Source organism: Mytilus trossulus, chromosome 14, assembly GCF_036588685.1.
Source record: "Mytilus trossulus isolate FHL-02 chromosome 14, PNRI_Mtr1.1.1.hap1, whole genome shotgun sequence".
NCBI classification, from domain to species: domain Eukaryota; kingdom Metazoa; phylum Mollusca; class Bivalvia; order Mytilida; family Mytilidae; genus Mytilus; species Mytilus trossulus.
In genome coordinates, this window is record NC_086386.1 from 50,075,152 (window position 1) to 50,097,868 (window position 22,717).

Sequence of the window (22,717 nt, forward strand, 5' to 3'; positions counted from 1 at the left end):
TTCTATAGTTTGAACTCTCGTAGCCACCCTCTTCTTAACAAATTTGGCACGCAAAGTTCTTTCCAAAACGGATCTGTTGTAATAATGATCAATATTGAAAACACATACGGGCAGCCGCGAAGCTGACACCGTCAACACTTAGGTATATATAAAGGAGACCTTTTTTATATTTCAAACACTTTATTTAATAAATCATATACATATTACAATTACGTTAAAACAGAAATATCACAGATAAAACATTGTACAGTGTAATATGAAATACAAATATAAACAATCAAATTATACACAATATAATACTAGAAGGTTATCACTAACTCTTCATCTTCAACTTTGCAAAATAAATCAGATATACACCAATGCTCAATATATTTTTCAAAATCTGCTAAGATACGTAATCTTAACTGTTGTAAAAAGAATGTATAAATATCATTAGGTAAAACATGTTTTCTAATTTGTTTTGCGTGGGGGCCATTTTCCTTCTCCGCCTCCGTGCTTGTCCTGCCAGGGGGGGGGGGCATTATCTTCTGTTTCCTTCCGCGTTAACGTTTGACTTGCGGAAGGAACATCACTAGCTGACTCTCCAGGGTCCAATCTTGCCATCTGGGCCGCTGTCTCAGGGCAGGTGGCTCTGTGGTGTCCAAAATTGTTGCACCTGAGACATAGGCTCTGACGTCCTTGCACAGTAACCAGTACATCCCGGTTATAGCATCGGCCGCGATGGGGAATGGTCTGGTACTGTGCCTCGGTCACCTTCATGGTCCCTACGAGGGTACCCGTCTTCAACATAATACCCTCGTATAGTGTCTCTTCTTCATCCAATTTGACGTTTTGTCCAAAATTCTCCAGCCAGTGGCACACCAAATCTTTCCTCATATGATGAGGAAACCAATGGACCCTCAATCGTATGATTCTACTGTCAATGCGGTCAAGCACTACCGCTCCTTCGCCAACTTGTCTCCTTTCGCCAGTCCCTAGTGTATCGGCCTCCACTTCCGTCTTGAAACTAATGTACCATTCTACACCCTCTCCAGTTTTGTAGATCGCTTCTAGTTGGTTGATGTCTAGTATATCTTGAAGAGCGTTAATAACTTGTCCTCGGGTGTTAACCTTAACTTTCGAGAATTTGGCTCTCAGGGTTCGCCTGATGATGTCTGTTGCGTAATATGCGTCCATATCTTCAATAAAGTAAAGACGGGCGGCCGCGAAGCCACTACTGTCAACACCTGGGGTTGTCTTACAGGTAATATGTTAATTACAGGAAAAGTATAAAATGAAAAATATGAATTTGTACTTTTAACATGAGTAGAATTTAAATGTCCTGACAGTGCAAGTGTAAAGTGGACAAACAGGTACATGCACTTTATCAAAATAATTAGGGATGGCAACGAGTACTCGAGTATAGTTTTAGTACTCGTATACTCGTTTGACTGTTAAACATCTTGAGGTATGTCTCTTCAAATTTCCACTCTCTTTAATTCCGCTGAAATATCCACTTCGATATATTAATTAAAATCAATTTACAACATACATATGATTACTAGTATCTGAGACTACTATTTGTTATAGTAGTACAAAATAGCAACGTCCATTTCTCCCTAGGGAATGTTTTCACATGCACAACTTGTTACAGAAATAAAAAGTCAAACAATTTAAGACCAGATCATATTTTTAAACAAGAATAAAATCAAAGTGACCTGCGGTGAAACCTACGCAACTGATTAGAGATTTTTTTAACAGTGTTTGTACAGGAATCAACACTTTCATGAATTAATAATCAATGCATCTCAAGCCGTATAAACTTACCTTTGTTTGTTAATCAAGACTTTTATGTAAATGTGATTGGTATGAAATGTGCAATTAAATTAATGTAATTACTCTTTATTTGTAACTACAATTGTTTATTTTACAATTTAAAGATAGGAGAAAGTACAAGCGCGACATGCAAACCCAAAAGTCGAAAATTTCAATAAACTGACAAAGTTATTATAACAAAAAAAGAAAACAAGACAAACGAATCATAGTGCAAAAAAAAAAAGTAGAAAAAGTAAGACTGAGCAACACGAAAATGCACAAGTAATTTGAAGTCCAATATTGTTGCTGACAAATTAATGGACAAGTCGTATTATAAAAATACCAACTCCTCATGAACAGATGATACTTATATTGTCTACTATTGCAATTTCGTTCATGAACACATGTACATACACATACTAAAATTGCTATTAGGATAGGTTATTTGAAGAAACGGCATTCGGTAATTCATTGTTTAATTGACACAAATACAGAGGACCAAGCTATGTGTGTAGTGTATTTGTCTTTCGTTTATATGTTTATGAAAGGTAATATCACATACACTGCATCCAACCCAAATTTTAAACTTTTGAATAGAATGTACGATTCATCCGAGTACTCGCGAGTACTCGAGTATCATGACCGAGTATCCGAGTATTAAATTTCAGATTCTTTGACATCCCTAAAAATAATACAATAGAAGTAAAATAGACAGGTGAGTAGTATTTTGAACACCGGTTTTTAATATAAGAGACAAAAAAATGTAATTTATAAAGACCATAAAATGGTTCTATAATACTATTTAATATAAACACATGAAAATTCATATATATAAACAATATATCAATATCAAAATTATAAATACTATAAATATATGACACAATACACCTATAAAAGGTTATAAAGGGATAATCAAAATTAAAGTCCGTGGACAGAAGGGCAGTTATTTCAGGGGGAATAATCAAAATACATACGTCCATAAGGTATAAAAAGTTAGTCAACAGCAATTGTCCCAGCAGGCTTGAGAGGTAAGGTTAATGGTCCTGTCCTCTCTTGTTCTTCCTTCACTATCTTCTTCCCGTTGTCTTCATCATCCTCCGTGTTTTCCTCGTCTCTATCCCTCTTCCTGGTCTTCCCCGACATGTCCATCTCTTCAGTACCTCGATCCTGGGGCGGATCTTCACTGCTATCAGTACATCGGTCCTCCCCAGGACCTTAACTGCTAAAAGGTACATCAGCACTCGGTTGAGTGCCTTCACCGCTACTGGTGGACAGTACATCGGGCACAGGGGACCCTTCACTGCTTGAATGTACATCGGGTCGCCCTGTTGACCCTTCACTGCTGTTTGTACGCGGTACATCGACACTCAACGGAGTGCTTTCACCGCTTCCTTCTTCCAACCCTGCCCTCGCCGACTCGGCATAGCTCTTCTTGGTGGTATTCTGGCCATTCTGGGGGCAGGTCGACCTCTGGTGTCCTTTCTGGCCACACTTTATGCAGACAGGCTGTCTGCCCAAAACTGTGACCAGAACTGGCCGGTTATAAACCATTCCTCTGTACGGTATCGACATGTATTGTTCCTCGGTACTCTTCATAATACCTTTCAAGGCCCCGGTCTTCAATTTCAACCCTCCATAGCCAATACTCTCTTCTTCAATTTGAATGGCGGTCCCGTAGCGCTTTAACCATTCTGCAACTAGCTCCTTTCTAAGATGCAAAGGAAACCAGTGGATTTTAAATTTGACCACTCTGCGATCTATTCTCTCAAAATACACTGCACCGCTGCCGTTGGCTAGGCCCCTTCTCTGTCCGTCACCAAATTCCTTCGTCTGTCTAGCTGTGGCGAAAGTAAGATACCATTCCGCCCCTTCTCCGGTCTTGTAAATAGCCACAAGCTCCCTGGTCACCAAAGTACCATCTAGTGCCTTTAACACTTGTCCACGAGTGTTGACCTTCGTGTTCACAAATTTCGCCCGCAAAGTTCTCCTCATTACATCAGAGTTAACATAGTGGTCCATAATTTCTAGACGGGCGGCCGCGAAGCCGACACCGTCAATCACCTGGATATTCTAGTGGTTCCCGTATTATTGGTCACACGGAATATCAATAATTGTTGAAAATTCACTCCTCCGCAATACATATAAAAAAAAAACCTTTTCTGTTTCGTATTCAGTTACCATTTTTACAGTGTACGCGCAAAATTTTAAAATCAAATTTATTCAATTTGGTGCGAGGGAAAAAAATCGACGGCAAAGCAATCATTTGCGTTTGAAATTGATAAAGGAGGGCGACAAAGGTCGCGAGATTATTTCTTGAATCCGTCCATGCTGCACGTGCAGTTTCCGCTTTTTAGCTCACCTGGCCCGAAGGGCCAAGTGAGCTTTTCCCATCACTTTGCGTCCGGCGTCCGTCGTCGTCCGTCGTCCGTCGTCGTTGTTAACTTTTACAAAAATCTTCTCCTCTGAAACTACTGGGCCAAATTGAACCAAACTTGGCCACAATCATCATTGGGGTATCTAGTTTAAAAAATGTGTGGCGTGACCCGGTCAACCAACCAAGATGGCCGCCACGGCTAAAAATAGAACATAGGGGTAAAATGCAGTTTTTGGCTTATAACTCAAAAACCAAAGCATTTAGAGCAAATCTGACATGGGGTAAAAATGTTTATCAGGTCAAGATTTATCTGCCCTGAAATTTTCAGATGAATTGGTCAATCTGTTGTTGGGTTGCTGCCCCTGAATTGGTAATTTTGTGGAAATTTTGCAGTTTTTTGTTATTATCTTGAATATTATTATAGATAGAGATAAACTGTAAACAGCAATAATGTTTAGCAAAGTAGGATTTACAAATAAGTCAACATGACCAAAATGGTCAGTTGACCCCTTTAGGAGTTATTGCCCTTTATAGTCAATTTTTAACCATTTTTCGTAAATCTTAGTTATCTTTTACAAAAATCTTCTCCTCTGAAACTACTGGGCCAAATTAATCCAGACTTGGCAATAATCATCTTTGGGGTATCTAGTTTTAAAAATGTGTCCGGTGACCCGACTATCAAATCAAGATGGCCGCCACAGCTAAAAATAGAACAAAGGGGTAAAATGCAGTTTTTGGCTTATAACTCAAAAACCAAAGCATTTAGAGCAAATCCAACACGCGGTAAAATTATTAATCAGATCAAGATCTATCTGCCCTATAATTTTCAGATGAATCTGACAACCCATTGTTGGGTTGCTGCCCCTGAATCGGTAATTTTAAGGAAATTTTGCTGTTTTTGGTTATTATCTTAAATTTTATTATAGATAGAGATAAACTGTAAACAGCAATTATGTTCAGCAAAGTAAGATTTACAAATAAGTCAACATGACCGAAATGGTCAATTGACCCCCGAAGGAGTTATTGTCCTTTATAGTCAATTTTTAACAATTTTCATAAAATTTGTAATTTTTTATTAACATTTTCCACTGAAACTACTGGGCCAAGTTCATTATAGATAGAGATAAATGTAAGCAGCAAGACTAGTAAAGTAAGATGTACAAACACATCACCATCACCAAAACACAATTTTGTCATGAATCCATCTGCTTCCTTTGTTTATAATTCACATAGACCAAGGTGAGCGACACAGGCTCTTTGGAGCCTCTAGTTTGTAAATTAAAGTAATCTTTTACAAAAATCTTCTCCTCTGAAACTACTGGGCCAAATCAAACCAAACTTGGCCACAATCATCATTAGGGTATCTAGTTTAAAAAATGTGTGGCGTGACCCAGTCAACCAACCAAGATGGCCGCTACGGCTAAAAATAGAACATAGGGGTAAAATGCAGTTTTTGGCTTATAACTCAAAAACCAAAGCATTTAGAGCAAATCTGACATGGGGCAAACATGTTTATCAGGTCAAGATCTATCTGCCCTGAAATTTTCAGATGAATCGGTCAATCGGTTGTTGGGTTGCTGCCCCTGAATTGGTAATTTTGAGGAAATTTTGCTGTTTTTGGTTATTATCTTGAATATTATTATAGATAGAGATAAACTGTAAACAGCAATAATGTTCAGCAAAGTAAGATCTACAAATAAGTCAACATGACCAAAATAGTCAGTTGACCCGTTTAGGAGTTATTGTCCTTTATAGTCAATTTTTAACCATTTTTCGTAAATTAAAGTAATCTTTTACAAAAATCTTCTCCTCTGAAACTACTGGGCCAAATTAATCCAAACTTGGCCACAATCATCTTTGGGGTATCTAGTTTAAAAAATGTGTGGCGTGACCTGGTCAACCAACCAAGATGGCCGCCACGGCTAAAAATAGAACATAGGGGTAAAATGCAGTTATTGGCTTATAACTCAAAAACCAAAGCATTTTGAGGAAATCTGACATGGGGTAAAAATGTTTATCAGGTCAAGATCTATCTGCCCTGAAATTTTCAGTTGTATCAGTCAACCCGTTGTTGGGTTGCTGCCCCTGAATTGGTAATTTTGAGGAAATTTTGCTGTTTTTGGTTATTATCTTGAATATAATTATAGATAGAAATAAACTGTAAACATCAATAATGTTCAGCAAAGCTAGTTTTACAAATAAGTCTACATGACCGAAATGGTCAGTTGACCCCTTTAGGAGTTAATGCCCTTTATAGTCAATTTTTAACCATTTTTCATAAATGTAAGTAATCTTTTACAAAAATCTCCACTGAAACTACTAGGCCACAATCATCTTTGGGGTATCTAGTTTAAATAATGTGTGGCGTGACCTGGTCAACCAACCAAGATGGCCGCCACGGCTAAAAATAGAACATAGGGGTAAAATGCAGTTATTGGCTTATAACTCAAAAACCAAAGCATATAGAGCAAATCTGACAAGAAGTTAAATTGTTAATCAAATCAACATTTATCTGCCCTGAATTTTTCAAATGAATTGGACAACTGGTTGTTGGGTTGCTGCCCTCCAATTGGAAATTTTTAAAGGAATTTTACTGTTTTTGGTTATCTTGAATACTATTATAGATAGCGATAAACTGTAAACAGCAATAATGTTCAGCAAAGTAAGATCTACAAATAAGTCAACATGACCTAAATGGTAAATTGACCGTTCTTAAGGAGTTATTGCCCTTTATAGTCAATTTTTAACAATTTTCATTAATTTGGTAAATTTATGTAAATTTTAACCAAATATAGTTCTCTGTTACTAACGGGCAAAGTTCATTATAAATATAATTGAAAGAAGCAAAATCGTTCAGTAAAGTAAGAACTTCAAACACATCACCATCACCAAAATACAATTTTGTCATGAATCCATTTGTGTCCTTTGTTTAATATGCACATAGACCAAGGTGAGCGACACAGGCTCTTTAGAGCCTCTAGTTCAATATAGCCAGGCAAATAAAATACGGCATCACTTTTCATCAAATGCACGTATTTTCCTCTTATGCAATTTACCCGGTATAGTTGAATTTCATATTATTTCAAATAGAAAAAATAATTTGCCAATCAAAAACTTGTTTTCATCGTAAAGCAAATTGAATAAGCTTTCAAACTTAATTTATAGTTTTTACTTGTAACAAGCGGATTTTTTTTCATGTTACTTAAATGGAGAGGCAAAACTTGAAATTTACGGATGACGAGATAATAATTTAAAACAAAACTTACTGATATGAAGTGTAGAAACCAAGTTGTCTGACTGAGAAATTAATTTGCTTCTTTATATCGTATACTCAAATTGATGAAATACAATGATATGAAACAAAAGAGTGGAAAACCGGTTTGCGATCACAATTTACGCTACTCCTGAACAGTCTCAGCGTATCAAAGAAAAAGTTTAACAACAGTTTCAAGTTTTAGTATTTATTGGGAACTTCTCTTTACATTTGATTTATTAACAGGGGATAGCGCGAACGCAGTCCCCCACACTAAAAAATTGCGTACCCGAGTTGCCCACATTTGGGGCAATCGCAGGCTTCAGCCTAACCGGAGTGCAATGGAAAGGCCTCGACCTGGGGAGACCGCCTTTTTGATCACGGTGCTCCCTGTACCAGGTAAGTATGCTTGGATATCTGACATTTGTCCACTTGAGTAAATCAGGAGTAACTTTATAAAGAGGTATTCGAACATATTATAGTCAGCCGATACATCAATTTAAAACATACAATAAAAAAAATCGACTTCGCATCGAGGGTCATTTGCCTCCTTCCACTGATTTCATTGAAACACGTTGGTGTATTAAAGACCGGGACACTTTTTCAGGACGATTTGTTGAAAGGGACCAAATAAAGTAGGATAACTCTGTGGATTAAAAACGTACTACGTACGTTCAGATCGCCATGATGCTTTCACACGGAATATCAATAATTGTTTAAAATTCACTCCTCCGCAATAAAGGAAAAAAAAACCAACAAGAACTTTATTGTTTTTCCCTCCTTCGTCGCTTCAATTTCGTAACTGCCTTTCGTTCATACAACACTGTTTGCTTCTGTTTCGAATTCAGTTACCATTTTTACAGTGTACGCGCAAAATTTTAAAATCAAATTTACTCAATTTGGTGTGGGGATAAAAAAAAAATCGACGGCAAAGCAATCATTTGCGTTTAAAATTGATAAAGGAGGGCGACAAAGGTCGCGGGATTATTTCTTGAATCCGTCCGTGCTGCACATGCAGTTTCCGCTTTTTCGATATAGCCAGGCAAATAAAATACGGCATCACTTTTCATCAAATGCACGTATTTTCCTCTTATGCAAATTAACAGGTATAGTTGAATTTCATATTATTTCAAATAGAAAAAATAACTTGCAAACCAAAAACTTGTTTTCATCGTAAAGCAAATTGAATAAGCTTCCAAACTTAATTTATAGTTTTTACTTGTAGCAAGCGGATTTTTTTTTTATGTAACTTAAACGGAGAGGCAAAACATGAAATTTACGGATGACGAGATAATAATTTAAAACAAAACTTACTTATATGAAGTGTAGAAACCAAGTTGTCTGACTGAGAAATTAATTTGCTTCTTTTCTTTATATCGTATACTCAAATTGATGAGATACAATGATATGAAACAAAAGAGTGGAAAACCGGTTTGCGATCACAATTTACGCTACTCCTGAACAGTCTCAGCGTATCAAAGAAAAAGTTTAACAACAGTTTCAAGTTTTAGTATTTATTGGGAACTTCTCTTTACATTTGATTTATTAACAGGGGATAGCGCGAACGCAGTCCCCCACACTAAAAAATTGCGTACCCGAGTTGCCCACATTTGGGGCAATCGCAGGCTTCAGCCTAACCGGAGTGCAATGGAAAGGCCTCGACCTGGGGAGACCGCCTTTTTGATCACGGTGCTCCCTGTACCAGGTAAGTATGCTTGGATATCTGACATTTGTCCACTTGAGTAAATCAGGAGTAACTTTATAAAGAGGTATTCGAACATATTATAGTCAGCCGATACATCAATTTAAAACATACAATAAAAAAAATCGACTTCGCATCGAGGGTCATTTGCCTCCTTCCACTGATTTCATTGAAACACGTTGGTGTATTAAAGACCGGGACACTTTTTCAGGACGATTTGTTGAAAGGGACCAAATAAAGTAGGATAACTCTGTGGATTAAAAACGTACTACGTACGTTCAGATCGCCATGATGCTTTCACACGGAAGATCAATAATTGTTTAAAATTCACTCCTCCGCAATAAAGGAAAAAAAAACCAACAAGAACTTTATTGTTTTTCCCTCCTTCGTTGCTTCAATTTCGTAACTGCCTTTCGTTCATACAACACTGTTTGCTTCTGTTTCGAATTCAGTTACCATTTTTACAGTGTACGCGCAAAATTTTAAAATCAAATTTACTCAATTTGGTGTGGGGATAAAAAAAAATCGACGGCAAAGCAATCATTTGCGTTTAAAATTGATAAAGGAGGGCGACAAAGGTCGCGGGATTATTTCTTGAATCCGTCCGTGCTGCACATGCAGTTTCCGCTTTTTCGATATAGCCAGGCAAATAAAATACGGCATCACTTTTCATCAAATGCACGTATTTTCCTCTTATGCAAATTAACAGGTATAGTTGAATTTCATATTATTTCAAATAGAAAAAATAACTTGCAAACCAAAAACTTGTTTTCATCGTAAAGCAAATTGAATAAGCTTCCAAACTTAATTTATAGTTTTTACTTGTAGCAAGCGGATTTTTTTTTTATGTAACTTAAACGGAGAGGCAAAACATGAAATTTACGGATGACGAGATAATAATTTAAAACAAAACTTACTTATATGAAGTGTAGAAACCAAGTTGTCTGACTGAGAAATTAATTTGCTTCTTTTCTTTATATCGTATACTCAAATTGATGAGATACAATGATATGAAACAAAAGAGTGGAAAACCGGTTTGCGATCACAATTTACGCTACTCCTGAACAGTCTCAGCGTATCAAAGAAAAAGTTTAACAACAGTTTCAAGTTTTAGTATTTATTGGGAACTTCTCTTTACATTTGATTTATTAACAGGGGATAGCGCGAACGCAGTCCCCCACACTAAAAAATTGCGTACCCGAGTTGCCCACATTTGGGGCAATCGCAGGCTTCAGCCTAACCGGAGTGCAATGGAAAGGCCTCGACCTGGGGAGACCGCCTTTTTGATCACGGTGCTCCCTGTACCAGGTAAGTATGCTTGGATATCTGACATTTGTCCATTTGAGTAAATCAGGAGTAACTTTATAAAGAGGTATTCGAACATATTATAGTCAGCCGATACATCAATTTAAAACATACAATAAAAAAAATCGACTTCGCATCGAGGGTCATTTGCCTCCTTCCACTGATTTCATTGAAACACGTTGGTGTATTAAAGACCGGGACACTTTTTCAGGACGATTTGTTGAAAGGGACCAAATAAAGTAGGATAACTCTGTGGATTAAAAACGTACTACGTACGTTCAGATCGCCATGATGCTTTCACACGGAAGATCAATAATTGTTTAAAATTCACTCCTCCGCAATAAAGGAAAAAAAAACCAACAAGAACTTTATTGTTTTTCCCTCCTTCGTCGCTTCAATTTCGTAACTGCCTTTCGTTCATACAACACTGTTTGCTTCTGTTTCGAATTCAGTTACCATTTTTACAGTGTACGCGCAAAATTTTAAAATCAAATTTACTCAATTTGGTGTGGGGATAAAAAAAAATCGACGGCAAAGCAATCATTTGCGTTTAAAATTGATAAAGGAGGGCGACAAAGGTCGCGGGATTATTTCTTGAATCCGTCCGTGCTGCACATGCAGTTTCCGCTTTTTCGATATAGCCAGGCAAATAAAATACGGCATCACTTTTCATCAAATGCACGTATTTTCCTCTTATGCAAATTAACAGGTATAGTTGAATTTCATATTATTTCAAATAGAAAAAATAACTTGCAAACCAAAAACTTGTTTTCATCGTAAAGCAAATTGAATAAGCTTCCAAACTTAATTTATAGTTTTTACTTGTAGCAAGCGGATTTTTTTTTTATGTAACTTAAACGGAGAGGCAAAACATGAAATTTACGGATGACGAGATAATAATTTAAAACAAAACTTACTTATATGAAGTGTAGAAACCAAGTTGTCTGACTGAGAAATTAATTTGCTTCTTTTCTTTATATCGTATACTCAAATTGATGAGATACAATGATATGAAACAAAAGAGTGGAAAACCGGTTTGCGATCACAATTTACGCTACTCCTGAACAGTCTCAGCGTATCAAAGAAAAAGTTTAACAACAGTTTCAAGTTTTAGTATTTATTGGGAACTTCTCTTTACATTTGATTTATTAACAGGGGATAGCGCGAACGCAGTCCCCCACACTAAAAAATTGCGTACCCGAGTTGCCCACATTTGGGGCAATCGCAGGCTTCAGCCTAACCGGAGTGCAATGGAAAGGCCTCGACCTGGGGAGACCGCCTTTTTGATCACGGTGCTCCCTGTACCAGGTAAGTATGCTTGGATATCTGACATTTGTCCATTTGAGTAAATCAGGAGTAACTTTATAAAGAGGTATTCGAACATATTATAGTCAGCCGATACATCAATTTAAAACATACAATAAAAAAAATCGACTTCGCATCGAGGGTCATTTGCCTCCTTCCACTGATTTCATTGAAACACGTTGGTGTATTAAAGACCGGGACACTTTTTCAGGACGATTTGTTGAAAGGGACCAAATAAAGTAGGATAACTCTGTGGATTAAAAACGTACTACGTACGTTCAGATCGCCATGATGCTTTCACACGGAATATCAATAATTGTTTAAAATTCACTCCTCCGCAATAAAGGAAAAAAAAACCAACAAGAACTTTATTGTTTTTCCCTCCTTCGTCGCTTCAATTTCGTAACTGCCTTTCGTTCATACAACACTGTTTGCTTCTGTTTCGAATTCAGTTACCATTTTTACAGTGTACGCGCAAAATTTTAAAATCAAATTTACTCAATTTGGTGTGGGGATAAAAAAAAATCGACGGCAAAGCAATCATTTGCGTTTAAAATTGATAAAGGAGGGCGACAAAGGTCGCGGGATTATTTCTTGAATCCGTCCGTGCTGCACATGCAGTTTCCGCTTTTTCGATATAGCCAGGCAAATAAAATACGGCATCACTTTTCATCAAATGCACGTATTTTCCTCTTATGCAAATTAACAGGTATAGTTGAATTTCATATTATTTCAAATAGAAAAAATAACTTGCAAACCAAAAACTTGTTTTCATCGTAAAGCAAATTGAATAAGCTTCCAAACTTAATTTATAGTTTTTACTTGTAGCAAGCGGATTTTTTTTTTATGTAACTTAAACGGAGAGGCAAAACATGAAATTTACGGATGACGAGATAATAATTTAAAACAAAACTTACTTATATGAAGTGTAGAAACCAAGTTGTCTGACTGAGAAATTAATTTGCTTCTTTTCTTTATATCGTATACTCAAATTGATGAGATACAATGATATGAAACAAAAGAGTGGAAAACCGGTTTGCGATCACAATTTACGCTACTCCTGAACAGTCTCAGCGTATCAAAGAAAAAGTTTAACAACAGTTTCAAGTTTTAGTATTTATTGGGAACTTCTCTTTACATTTGATTTATTAACAGGGGATAGCGCGAACGCAGTCCCCCACACTAAAAAATTGCGTACCCGAGTTGCCCACATTTGGGGCAATCGCAGGCTTCAGCCTAACCGGAGTGCAATGGAAAGGCCTCGACCTGGGGAGACCGCCTTTTTGATCACGGTGCTCCCTGTACCAGGTAAGTATGCTTGGATATCTGACATTTGTCCATTTGAGTAAATCAGGAGTAACTTTATAAAGAGGTATTCGAACATATTATAGTCAGCCGATACATCAATTTAAAACATACAATAAAAAAAATCGACTTCGCATCGAGGGTCATTTGCCTCCTTCCACTGATTTCATTGAAACACGTTGGTGTATTAAAGACCGGGACACTTTTTCAGGACGATTTGTTGAAAGGGACCAAATAAAGTAGGATAACTCTGTGGATTAAAAACGTACTACGTACGTTCAGATCGCCATGATGCTTTCACACGGAATATCAATAATTGTTTAAAATTCACTCCTCCGCAATAAAGGAAAAAAAAACCAACAAGAACTTTATTGTTTTTCCCTCCTTCGTCGCTTCAATTTCGTAACTGCCTTTCGTTCATACAACACTGTTTGCTTCTGTTTCGAATTCAGTTACCATTTTTACAGTGTACGCGCAAAATTTTAAAATCAAATTTACTCAATTTGGTGTGGGGATAAAAAAAAATCGACGGCAAAGCAATCATTTGCGTTTAAAATTGATAAAGGAGGGCGACAAAGGTCGCGGGATTATTTCTTGAATCCGTCCGTGCTGCACATGCAGTTTCCGCTTTTTCGATATAGCCAGGCAAATAAAATACGGCATCACTTTTCATCAAATGCACGTATTTTCCTCTTATGCAAATTAACAGGTATAGTTGAATTTCATATTATTTCAAATAGAAAAAATAACTTGCAAACCAAAAACTTGTTTTCATCGTAAAGCAAATTGAATAAGCTTCCAAACTTAATTTATAGTTTTTACTTGTAGCAAGCGGATTTTTTTTTTTATGTAACTTAAACGGAGAGGCAAAACATGAAATTTACGGATGACGAGATAATAATTTAAAACAAAACTTACTTATATGAAGTGTAGAAACCAAGTTGTCTGACTGAGAAATTAATTTGCTTCTTTTCTTTATATCGTATACTCAAATTGATGAGATACAATGATATGAAACAAAAGAGTGGAAAACCGGTTTGCGATCACAATTTACGCTACTCCTGAACAGTCTCAGCGTATCAAAGAAAAAGTTTAACAACAGTTTCAAGTTTTAGTATTTATTGGGAACTTCTCTTTACATTTGATTTATTAACAGGGGATAGCGCGAACGCAGTCCCCCACACTAAAAAATTGCGTACCCGAGTTGCCCACATTTGGGGCAATCGCAGGCTTCAGCCTAACCGGAGTGCAATGGAAAGGCCTCGACCTGGGGAGACCGCCTTTTTGATCACGGTGCTCCCTGTACCAGGTAAGTATGCTTGGATATCTGACATTTGTCCACTTGAGTAAATCAGGAGTAACTTTATAAAGAGGTATTCGAACATATTATAGTCAGCCGATACATCAATTTAAAACATACAATAAAAAAAATCGACTTCGCATCGAGGGTCATTTGCCTCCTTCCACTGATTTCATTGAAACACGTTGGTGTATTAAAGACCGGGACACTTTTTCAGGACGATTTGTTGAAAGGGACCAAATAAAGTAGGATAACTCTGTGGATTAAAAACGTACTACGTACGTTCAGATCGCCATGATGCTTTCACACGGAATATCAATAATTGTTTAAAATTCACTCCTCCGCAATAAAGGAAAAAAAAACCAACAAGAACTTTATTGTTTTTCCCTCCTTCGTCGCTTCAATTTCGTAACTGCCTTTCGTTCATACAACACTGTTTGCTTCTGTTTCGAATTCAGTTACCATTTTTACAGTGTACGCGCAAAATTTTAAAATCAAATTTACTCAATTTGGTGTGGGGATAAAAAAAAATCGACGGCAAAGCAATCATTTGCGTTTAAAATTGATAAAGGAGGGCGACAAAGGTCGCGGGATTATTTCTTGAATCCGTCCGTGCTGCACATGCAGTTTCCGCTTTTTCGATATAGCCAGGCAAATAAAATACGGCATCACTTTTCATCAAATGCACGTATTTTCCTCTTATGCAAATTAACAGGTATAGTTGAATTTCATATTATTTCAAATAGAAAAAATAACTTGCAAACCAAAAACTTGTTTTCATCGTAAAGCAAATTGAATAAGCTTCCAAACTTAATTTATAGTTTTTACTTGTAGCAAGCGGATTTTTTTTTTTATGTAACTTAAACGGAGAGGCAAAACATGAAATTTACGGATGACGAGATAATAATTTAAAACAAAACTTACTTATATGAAGTGTAGAAACCAAGTTGTCTGACTGAGAAATTAATTTGCTTCTTTTCTTTATATCGTATACTCAAATTGATGAGATACAATGATATGAAACAAAAGAGTGGAAAACCGGTTTGCGATCACAATTTACGCTACTCCTGAACAGTCTCAGCGTATCAAAGAAAAAGTTTAACAACAGTTTCAAGTTTTAGTATTTATTGGGAACTTCTCTTTACATTTGATTTATTAACAGGGGATAGCGCGAACGCAGTCCCCCACACTAAAAAATTGCGTACCCGAGTTGCCCACATTTGGGGCAATCGCAGGCTTCAGCCTAACCGGAGTGCAATGGAAAGGCCTCGACCTGGGGAGACCGCCTTTTTGATCACGGTGCTCCCTGTACCAGGTAAGTATGCTTGGATATCTGACATTTGTCCACTTGAGTAAATCAGGAGTAACTTTATAAAGAGGTATTCGAACATATTATAGTCAGCCGATACATCAATTTAAAACATACAATAAAAAAAATCGACTTCGCATCGAGGGTCATTTGCCTCCTTCCACTGATTTCATTGAAACACGTTGGTGTATTAAAGACCGGGACACTTTTTCAGGACGATTTGTTGAAAGGGACCAAATAAAGTAGGATAACTCTGTGGATTAAAAACGTACTACGTACGTTCAGATCGCCATGATGCTTTCACACGGAATATCAATAATTGTTTAAAATTCACTCCTCCGCAATAAAGGAAAAAAAAACCAACAAGAACTTTATTGTTTTTCCCTCCTTCGTCGCTTCAATTTCGTAACTGCCTTTCGTTCATACAACACTGTTTGCTTCTGTTTCGAATTCAGTTACCATTTTTACAGTGTACGCGCAAAATTTTAAAATCAAATTTACTCAATTTGGTGTGGGGATAAAAAAAAATCGACGGCAAAGCAATCATTTGCGTTTAAAATTGATAAAGGAGGGCGACAAAGGTCGCGGGATTATTTCTTGAATCCGTCCGTGCTGCACATGCAGTTTCCGCTTTTTCGATATAGCCAGGCAAATAAAATACGGCATCACTTTTCATCAAATGCACGTATTTTCCTCTTATGCAAATTAACAGGTATAGTTGAATTTCATATTATTTCAAATAGAAAAAATAACTTGCAAACCAAAAACTTGTTTTCATCGTAAAGCAAATTGAATAAGCTTCCAAACTTAATTTATAGTTTTTACTTGTAGCAAGCGGATTTTTTTTTTATGTAACTTAAACGGAGAGGCAAAACATGAAATTTACGGATGACGAGATAATAATTTAAAACAAAACTTACTTATATGAAGTGTAGAAACCAAGTTGTCTGACTGAGAAATTAATTTGCTTCTTTATATCGTATACTCAAATTGATGAGATACAATGATATGAAACAAAAGAGTGGAAAACCGGTTTGCGATCACAATTTACGCTACTCCTGAACAGTCTCAGCGTATCAAAGAAAAAGTTTAACAACAGTTTCAAGTTTTAGTATTTATTGGGAACTTCTCTTTACATTTGATTTATTAACAGGGGATAGCGCGAACGCAGTCCCCCACACTAAAAAATTGCGTACCCGAGTTGCCCACATTTGGGGCAATCGCAGGCTTCAGCCTAACCGGAGTGCAATGGAAAGGCCTCGACCTGGGGAGACCGCCTTTTTGATCACGGTGCTCCCTGTACCAGGTAAGTATGCTTGGATATCTGACATTTGTCCATTTGAGTAAATCAGGAGTAACTTTATAAAGAGGTATTCGAACATATTATAGTCAGCCGATACATCAATTTAAAACATACAATAAAAAAAATCGACTTCGCATCGAGGGCCATTTGCCTCCTTCCACTGATTTCATTGAAACACGTTGGAGTATTAAAGACCGGGACACTTTTTCAGGACGATTTGTTGAAAGGGACCAAATAAAGTAGGATAACTCTGTGGATTAAAAACGTACTACGTACGTTCAGATCGCCATGATGCTTTCACACGGAATATCAATAATTGTTTAAAATTCACTCCTCCGCAATAAAGGAAAAAAAACCAACAAGAACTTTATTGTTTTTCCCTCCTTCGTCGCTTCAATTTCGTAACTGCCTTTCGTTCATACAACACTGTTTGCTTCTGTTTCGAATTCAGTTACCATTTTTACAGTGTACGCGCAAAATTTTAAAATCAAATTTACTCAATTTGGTGCGGGGGAAAAAAATCGACGGCAAAGCAATCATTTGCGTTTAAAATTGATAAAGGAGGGCGACAAAGGTCGCGAGATTATTTCTTGAATCCGTCCGTGCTGCACATGCAGTTTCCGCTTTTTCAATATAGCCAGGCAAATAAAATACGGCATCACTTTTCATCAAATGCACGTATTTTCCTCTTATGCAAATTAACAGGTATAGTTGAATTTCATACTATTTCAAATAGAAAAAAATAACTTGCCAACCAAAAACTTGTTTTCATCGTAAAGCAAATTGAATAAGCTTCCAAACTTAATTTATAGTTTTTACTTGTAGCAAGCGGATTTTTTTTTTTATGTAACTTAAACGGAGAGGCAAAACATGAAATTTACGGATGACGAGATAATGATTTAAACAAAACTTACTTATATGAAGTGTAGAAACCAAGTTGTCTGACTGAGAAATTAATTTGCTTCTTTATATCGTATACTCAAATTGATGAAATACAATGATATGAAACAAAAGAGTGGAAAACCGGTTTGCGATCATAATTTACGCTACTCCTGAACAGTCTCAGCGTATCAAAGAAAAAGTTTAACAACAGTTTCAAGTTTTAGTATTTATTGGGAACTTCTCTTTACATTTGATTTATTAACAGGGGATAGCGCGAACGCAGTCCCCCACACTAAAAAATTGCGTACCCGAGTTGCCCACATTTGGGGCAATCGCAGGCTTCAGCCTAACCGGAGTGCAATGGAAAGGCCTCGACCTGGGGAGACCGCCTTTTTGATCACGGTGCTCCCTGTACCAGGTAAGTATGCTTGGATATCTGACATTTGTCCATTTGAGTAAATCAGGAGTAACTTTATAAAGAGGTATTCGAACATATTATAGTCAGCCGATACATCAATTTAAAACATACAATAAAAAAAATCGACTTCGCATCGAGGGCCATTTGCCTCCTTCCACTGATTTCATTGAAACACGTTGGAGTATTAAAGACCGGGACACTTTTTCAGGACGATTTGTTGAAAGGGACCAAATAAAGTAGGATAACTCTGTGGATTAAAAACGTACTACGTACGTTCAGATCGCCATGATGCTTTCACACGGAATATCAATAATTGTTTAAAATTCACTCCTCCGCAATAAAGGAAAAAAAACCAACAAGAACTTTATTGTTTTTCCCTCCTTCGTCGCTTCAATTTCGTAACTGCCTTTCGTTCATACAACACTGTTTGCTTCTGTTTCGAATTCAGTTACCATTTTTACAGTGTACGCGCAAAATTTTAAAATCAAATTTACTCAATTTGGTGCGGGGGAAAAAAATCGACGGCAAAGCAATCATTTGCGTTTAAAATTGATAAAGGAGGGCGACAAAGGTCGCGAGATTATTTCTTGAATCCGTCCGTGCTGCACATGCAGTTTCCGCTTTTTCAATATAGCCAGGCAAATAAAATACGGCATCACTTTTCATCAAATGCACGTATTTTCCTCTTATGCAAATTAACAGGTATAGTTGAATTTCATACTATTTCAAATAGAAAAAAATAACTTGCCAACCAAAAACTTGTTTTCATCGTAAAGCAAATTGAATAAGCTTCCAAACTTAATTTATAGTTTTTACTTGTAGCAAGCGGATTTTTTTTTTTATGTAACTTAAACGGAGAGGCAAAACATGAAATTTACGGATGACGAGATAATGATTTAAACAAAACTTACTTATATGAAGTGTAGAAACCAAGTTGTCTGACTGAGAAATTAATTTGCTTCTTTATATCGTATACTCAAATTGATGAAATACAATGATATGAAACAAAAGAGTGGAAAACCGGTTTGCGATCATAATTTACGCTACTCCTGAACAGTCTCAGCGTATCAAAGAAAAAGTTTAACAACAGTTTCAAGTTTTAGTATTTATTGGGAACTTCTCTTTACATTTGATTTATTAACAGGGGATAGCGCGAACGCAGTCCCCCACACTAAAAAATTGCGTACCCGAGTTGCCCACATTTGGGGCAATCGCAGGCTTCAGCCTAACCGGAGTGCAATGGAAAGGCCTCGACCTGGGGAGACCGCCTTTTTGATCACGGTGCTCCCTGTACCAGGTAAGTATGCTTGGATATCTGACATTTGTCCATTTGAGTAAATCAGGAGTAACTTTATAAAGAGGTATTCGAACATATTATAGTCAGCCGATACATCAATTTAAAACATACAATAAAAAAAATCGACTTCGCATCGAGGGCCATTTGCCTCCTTCCACTGATTTCATTGAAACACGTTGGAGTATTAAAGACCGGGACACTTTTTCAGGACGATTTGTTGAAAGGGACCAAATAAAGTAGGATAACTCTGTGGATTAAAAACGTACTACGTACGTTCAGATCGCCATGATGCTTTCACACGGAATATCAATAATTGTTTAAAATTCACTCCTCCGCAATAAAGGAAAAAAAACCAACAAGAACTTTATTGTTTTTCCCTCCTTCGTCGCTTCAATTTCGTAACTGCCTTTCGTTCATACAACACTGTTTGCTTCTGTTTCGAATTCAGTTACCATTTTTACAGTGTACGCGCAAAATTTTAAAATCAAATTTACTCAATTTGGTGCGGGGGAAAAAAATCGACGGCAAAGCAATCATTTGCGTTTAAAATTGATAAAGGAGGGCGACAAAGGTCGCGAGATTATTTCTTGAATCCGTCCGTGCTGCACATGCAGTTTCCGCTTTTTCAATATAGCCAGGCAAATAAAATACGGCATCACTTTTCATCAAATGCACGTATTTTCCTCTTATGCAAATTAACAGGTATAGTTGAATTTCATACTATTTCAAATAGAAAAAAATAACTTGCCAACCAAAAACTTGTTTTCATCGTAAAGCAAATTGAATAAGCTTCCAAACTTAATTTATAGTTTTTACTTGTAGCAAGCGGATTTTTTTTTTTATGTAACTTAAACGGAGAGGCAAAACATGAAATTTACGGATGACGAGATAATGATTTAAACAAAACTTACTTATATGAAGTGTAGAAACCAAGTTGTCTGACTGAGAAATTAATTTGCTTCTTTATATCGTATACTCAAATTGATGAAATACAATGATATGAAACAAAAGAGTGGAAAACCGGTTTGCGATCATAATTTACGCTACTCCTGAACAGTCTCAGCGTATCAAAGAAAAAGTTTAACAACAGTTTCAAGTTTTAGTATTTATTGGGAACTTCTCTTTACATTTGATTTATTAACAGGGGATAGCGCGAACGCAGTCCCCCACACTAAAAAATTGCGTACCCGAGTTGCCCACATTTGGGGCAATCGCAGGCTTCAGCCTAACCGGAGTGCAATGGAAAGGCCTCGACCTGGGGAGACCGCCTTTTTGATCACGGTGCTCCCTGTACCAGGTAAGTATGCTTGGATATCTGACATTTGTCCATTTGAGTAAATCAGGAGTAACTTTATAAAGAGGTATTCGAACATATTATAGTCAGCCGATACATCAATTTAAAACATACAATAAAAAAAATCGACTTCGCATCGAGGGCCATTTGCCTCCTTCCACTGATTTCATTGAAACACGTTGGAGTATTAAAGACCGGGACACTTTTTCAGGACGATTTGTTGAAAGGGACCAAATAAAGTAGGATAACTCTGTGGATTAAAAACGTACTACGTACGTTCAGATCGCCATGATGCTTTCACACGGAATATCAATAATTGTTTAAAATTCACTCCTCCGCAATAAAGGAAAAAAAACCAACAAGAACTTTATTGTTTTTCCCTCCTTCGTCGCTTCAATTTCGTAACTGCCTTTCGTTCATACAACACTGTTTGCTTCTGTTTCGAATTCAGTTACCATTTTTACAGTGTACGCGCAAAATTTTAAAATCAAATTTACTCAATTTGGTGCGGGGGAAAAAAATCGACGGCAAAGCAATCATTTGCGTTTAAAATTGATAAAGGAGGGCGACAAAGGTCGCGAGATTATTTCTTGAATCCGTCCGTGCTGCACATGCAGTTTCCGCTTTTTCAATATAGCCAGGCAAATAAAATACGGCATCACTTTTCATCAAATGCACGTATTTTCCTCTTATGCAAATTAACAGGTATAGTTGAATTTCATACTATTTCAAATAGAAAAAAATAACTTGCCAACCAAAAACTTGTTTTCATCGTAAAGCAAATTGAATAAGCTTCCAAACTTAATTTATAGTTTTTACTTGTAGCAAGCGGATTTTTTTTTTTATGTAACTTAAACGGAGAGGCAAAACATGAAATTTACGGATGACGAGATAATGATTTAAACAAAACTTACTTATATGAAGTGTAGAAACCAAGTTGTCTGACTGAGAAATTAATTTGCTTCTTTATATCGTATACTCAAATTGATGAAATACAATGATATGAAACAAAAGAGTGGAAAACCGGTTTGCGATCATAATTTACGCTACTCCTGAACAGTCTCAGCGTATCAAAGAAAAAGTTTAACAACAGTTTCAAGTTTTAGTATTTATTGGGAACTTCTCTTTACATTTGATTTATTAACAGGGGATAGCGCGAACGCAGTCCCCCACACTAAAAAATTGCGTACCCGAGTTGCCCACATTTGGGGCAATCGCAGGCTTCAGCCTAACCGGAGTGCAATGGAAAGGCCTCGACCTGGGGAGACCGCCTTTTTGATCACGGTGCTCCCTGTACCAGGTAAGTATGCTTGGATATCTGACATTTGTCCATTTGAGTAAATCAGGAGTAACTTTATAAAGAGGTATTCGAACATATTATAGTCAGCCGATACATCAATTTAAAACATACAATAAAAAAAATCGACTTCGCATCGAGGGCCATTTGCCTCCTTCCACTGATTTCATTGAAACACGTTGGAGTATTAAAGACCGGGACACTTTTTCAGGACGATTTGTTGAAAGGGACCAAATAAAGTAGGATAACTCTGTGGATTAAAAACGTACTACGTACGTTCAGATCGCCATGATGCTTTCACACGGAATATCAATAATTGTTTAAAATTCACTCCTCCGCAATAAAGGAAAAAAAACCAACAAGAACTTTATTGTTTTTCCCTCCTTCGTCGCTTCAATTTCGTAACTGCCTTTCGTTCATACAACACTGTTTGCTTCTGTTTCGAATTCAGTTACCATTTTTACAGTGTACGCGCAAAATTTTAAAATCAAATTTACTCAATTTGGTGCGGGGGAAAAAAATCGACGGCAAAGCAATCATTTGCGTTTAAAATTGATAAAGGAGGGCGACAAAGGTCGC

The 22,717-nt window shown here is 36.8% G+C and overlaps 12 non-coding genes across 12 annotated transcripts; all 12 read right to left on the reverse strand.

The window, feature by feature from the left end:
• Positions 1–7,664: 7,664 nt before the first annotated feature.
• Positions 7,665–7,828, reverse strand: LOC134698429 (U1 spliceosomal RNA). Its single transcript, XR_010103386.1, has one exon. It is a non-coding gene; the product is annotated as a U1 spliceosomal RNA (small nuclear RNA).
• A 1,142-nt stretch (positions 7,829–8,970) lies between these two features.
• Positions 8,971–9,134, reverse strand: LOC134698440 (U1 spliceosomal RNA). The gene has a single exon (XR_010103397.1). It is a non-coding gene; the product is annotated as a U1 spliceosomal RNA (small nuclear RNA).
• A 1,141-nt stretch (positions 9,135–10,275) lies between these two features.
• Positions 10,276–10,439, reverse strand: LOC134698451 (U1 spliceosomal RNA). Its single transcript, XR_010103409.1, has one exon. It is a non-coding gene; the product is annotated as a U1 spliceosomal RNA (small nuclear RNA).
• Positions 10,440–11,580: 1,141 nt separating this feature from the next.
• On the reverse strand, positions 11,581–11,744 carry LOC134698463 (U1 spliceosomal RNA). Its single transcript, XR_010103420.1, has one exon. It is a non-coding gene; the product is annotated as a U1 spliceosomal RNA (small nuclear RNA).
• A 1,141-nt stretch (positions 11,745–12,885) lies between these two features.
• LOC134698474 (U1 spliceosomal RNA) lies at positions 12,886–13,049 on the reverse strand. The gene has a single exon (XR_010103429.1). It is a non-coding gene; the product is annotated as a U1 spliceosomal RNA (small nuclear RNA).
• A 1,142-nt stretch (positions 13,050–14,191) lies between these two features.
• On the reverse strand, positions 14,192–14,355 carry LOC134698485 (U1 spliceosomal RNA). The gene has a single exon (XR_010103435.1). It is a non-coding gene; the product is annotated as a U1 spliceosomal RNA (small nuclear RNA).
• A 1,142-nt stretch (positions 14,356–15,497) lies between these two features.
• LOC134698496 (U1 spliceosomal RNA) lies at positions 15,498–15,661 on the reverse strand. The gene has a single exon (XR_010103446.1). It is a non-coding gene; the product is annotated as a U1 spliceosomal RNA (small nuclear RNA).
• Positions 15,662–16,797: 1,136 nt separating this feature from the next.
• LOC134698505 (U1 spliceosomal RNA) lies at positions 16,798–16,961 on the reverse strand. The gene has a single exon (XR_010103455.1). It is a non-coding gene; the product is annotated as a U1 spliceosomal RNA (small nuclear RNA).
• A 1,133-nt stretch (positions 16,962–18,094) lies between these two features.
• On the reverse strand, positions 18,095–18,258 carry LOC134698512 (U1 spliceosomal RNA). The gene has a single exon (XR_010103462.1). It is a non-coding gene; the product is annotated as a U1 spliceosomal RNA (small nuclear RNA).
• Positions 18,259–19,391: 1,133 nt separating this feature from the next.
• Positions 19,392–19,555, reverse strand: LOC134698524 (U1 spliceosomal RNA). The gene has a single exon (XR_010103473.1). It is a non-coding gene; the product is annotated as a U1 spliceosomal RNA (small nuclear RNA).
• Positions 19,556–20,688: 1,133 nt separating this feature from the next.
• On the reverse strand, positions 20,689–20,852 carry LOC134698531 (U1 spliceosomal RNA). Its single transcript, XR_010103478.1, has one exon. It is a non-coding gene; the product is annotated as a U1 spliceosomal RNA (small nuclear RNA).
• Positions 20,853–21,985: 1,133 nt separating this feature from the next.
• On the reverse strand, positions 21,986–22,149 carry LOC134698532 (U1 spliceosomal RNA). The gene has a single exon (XR_010103479.1). It is a non-coding gene; the product is annotated as a U1 spliceosomal RNA (small nuclear RNA).
• Between the last annotated feature and the right edge of the window lie 568 nt (positions 22,150–22,717).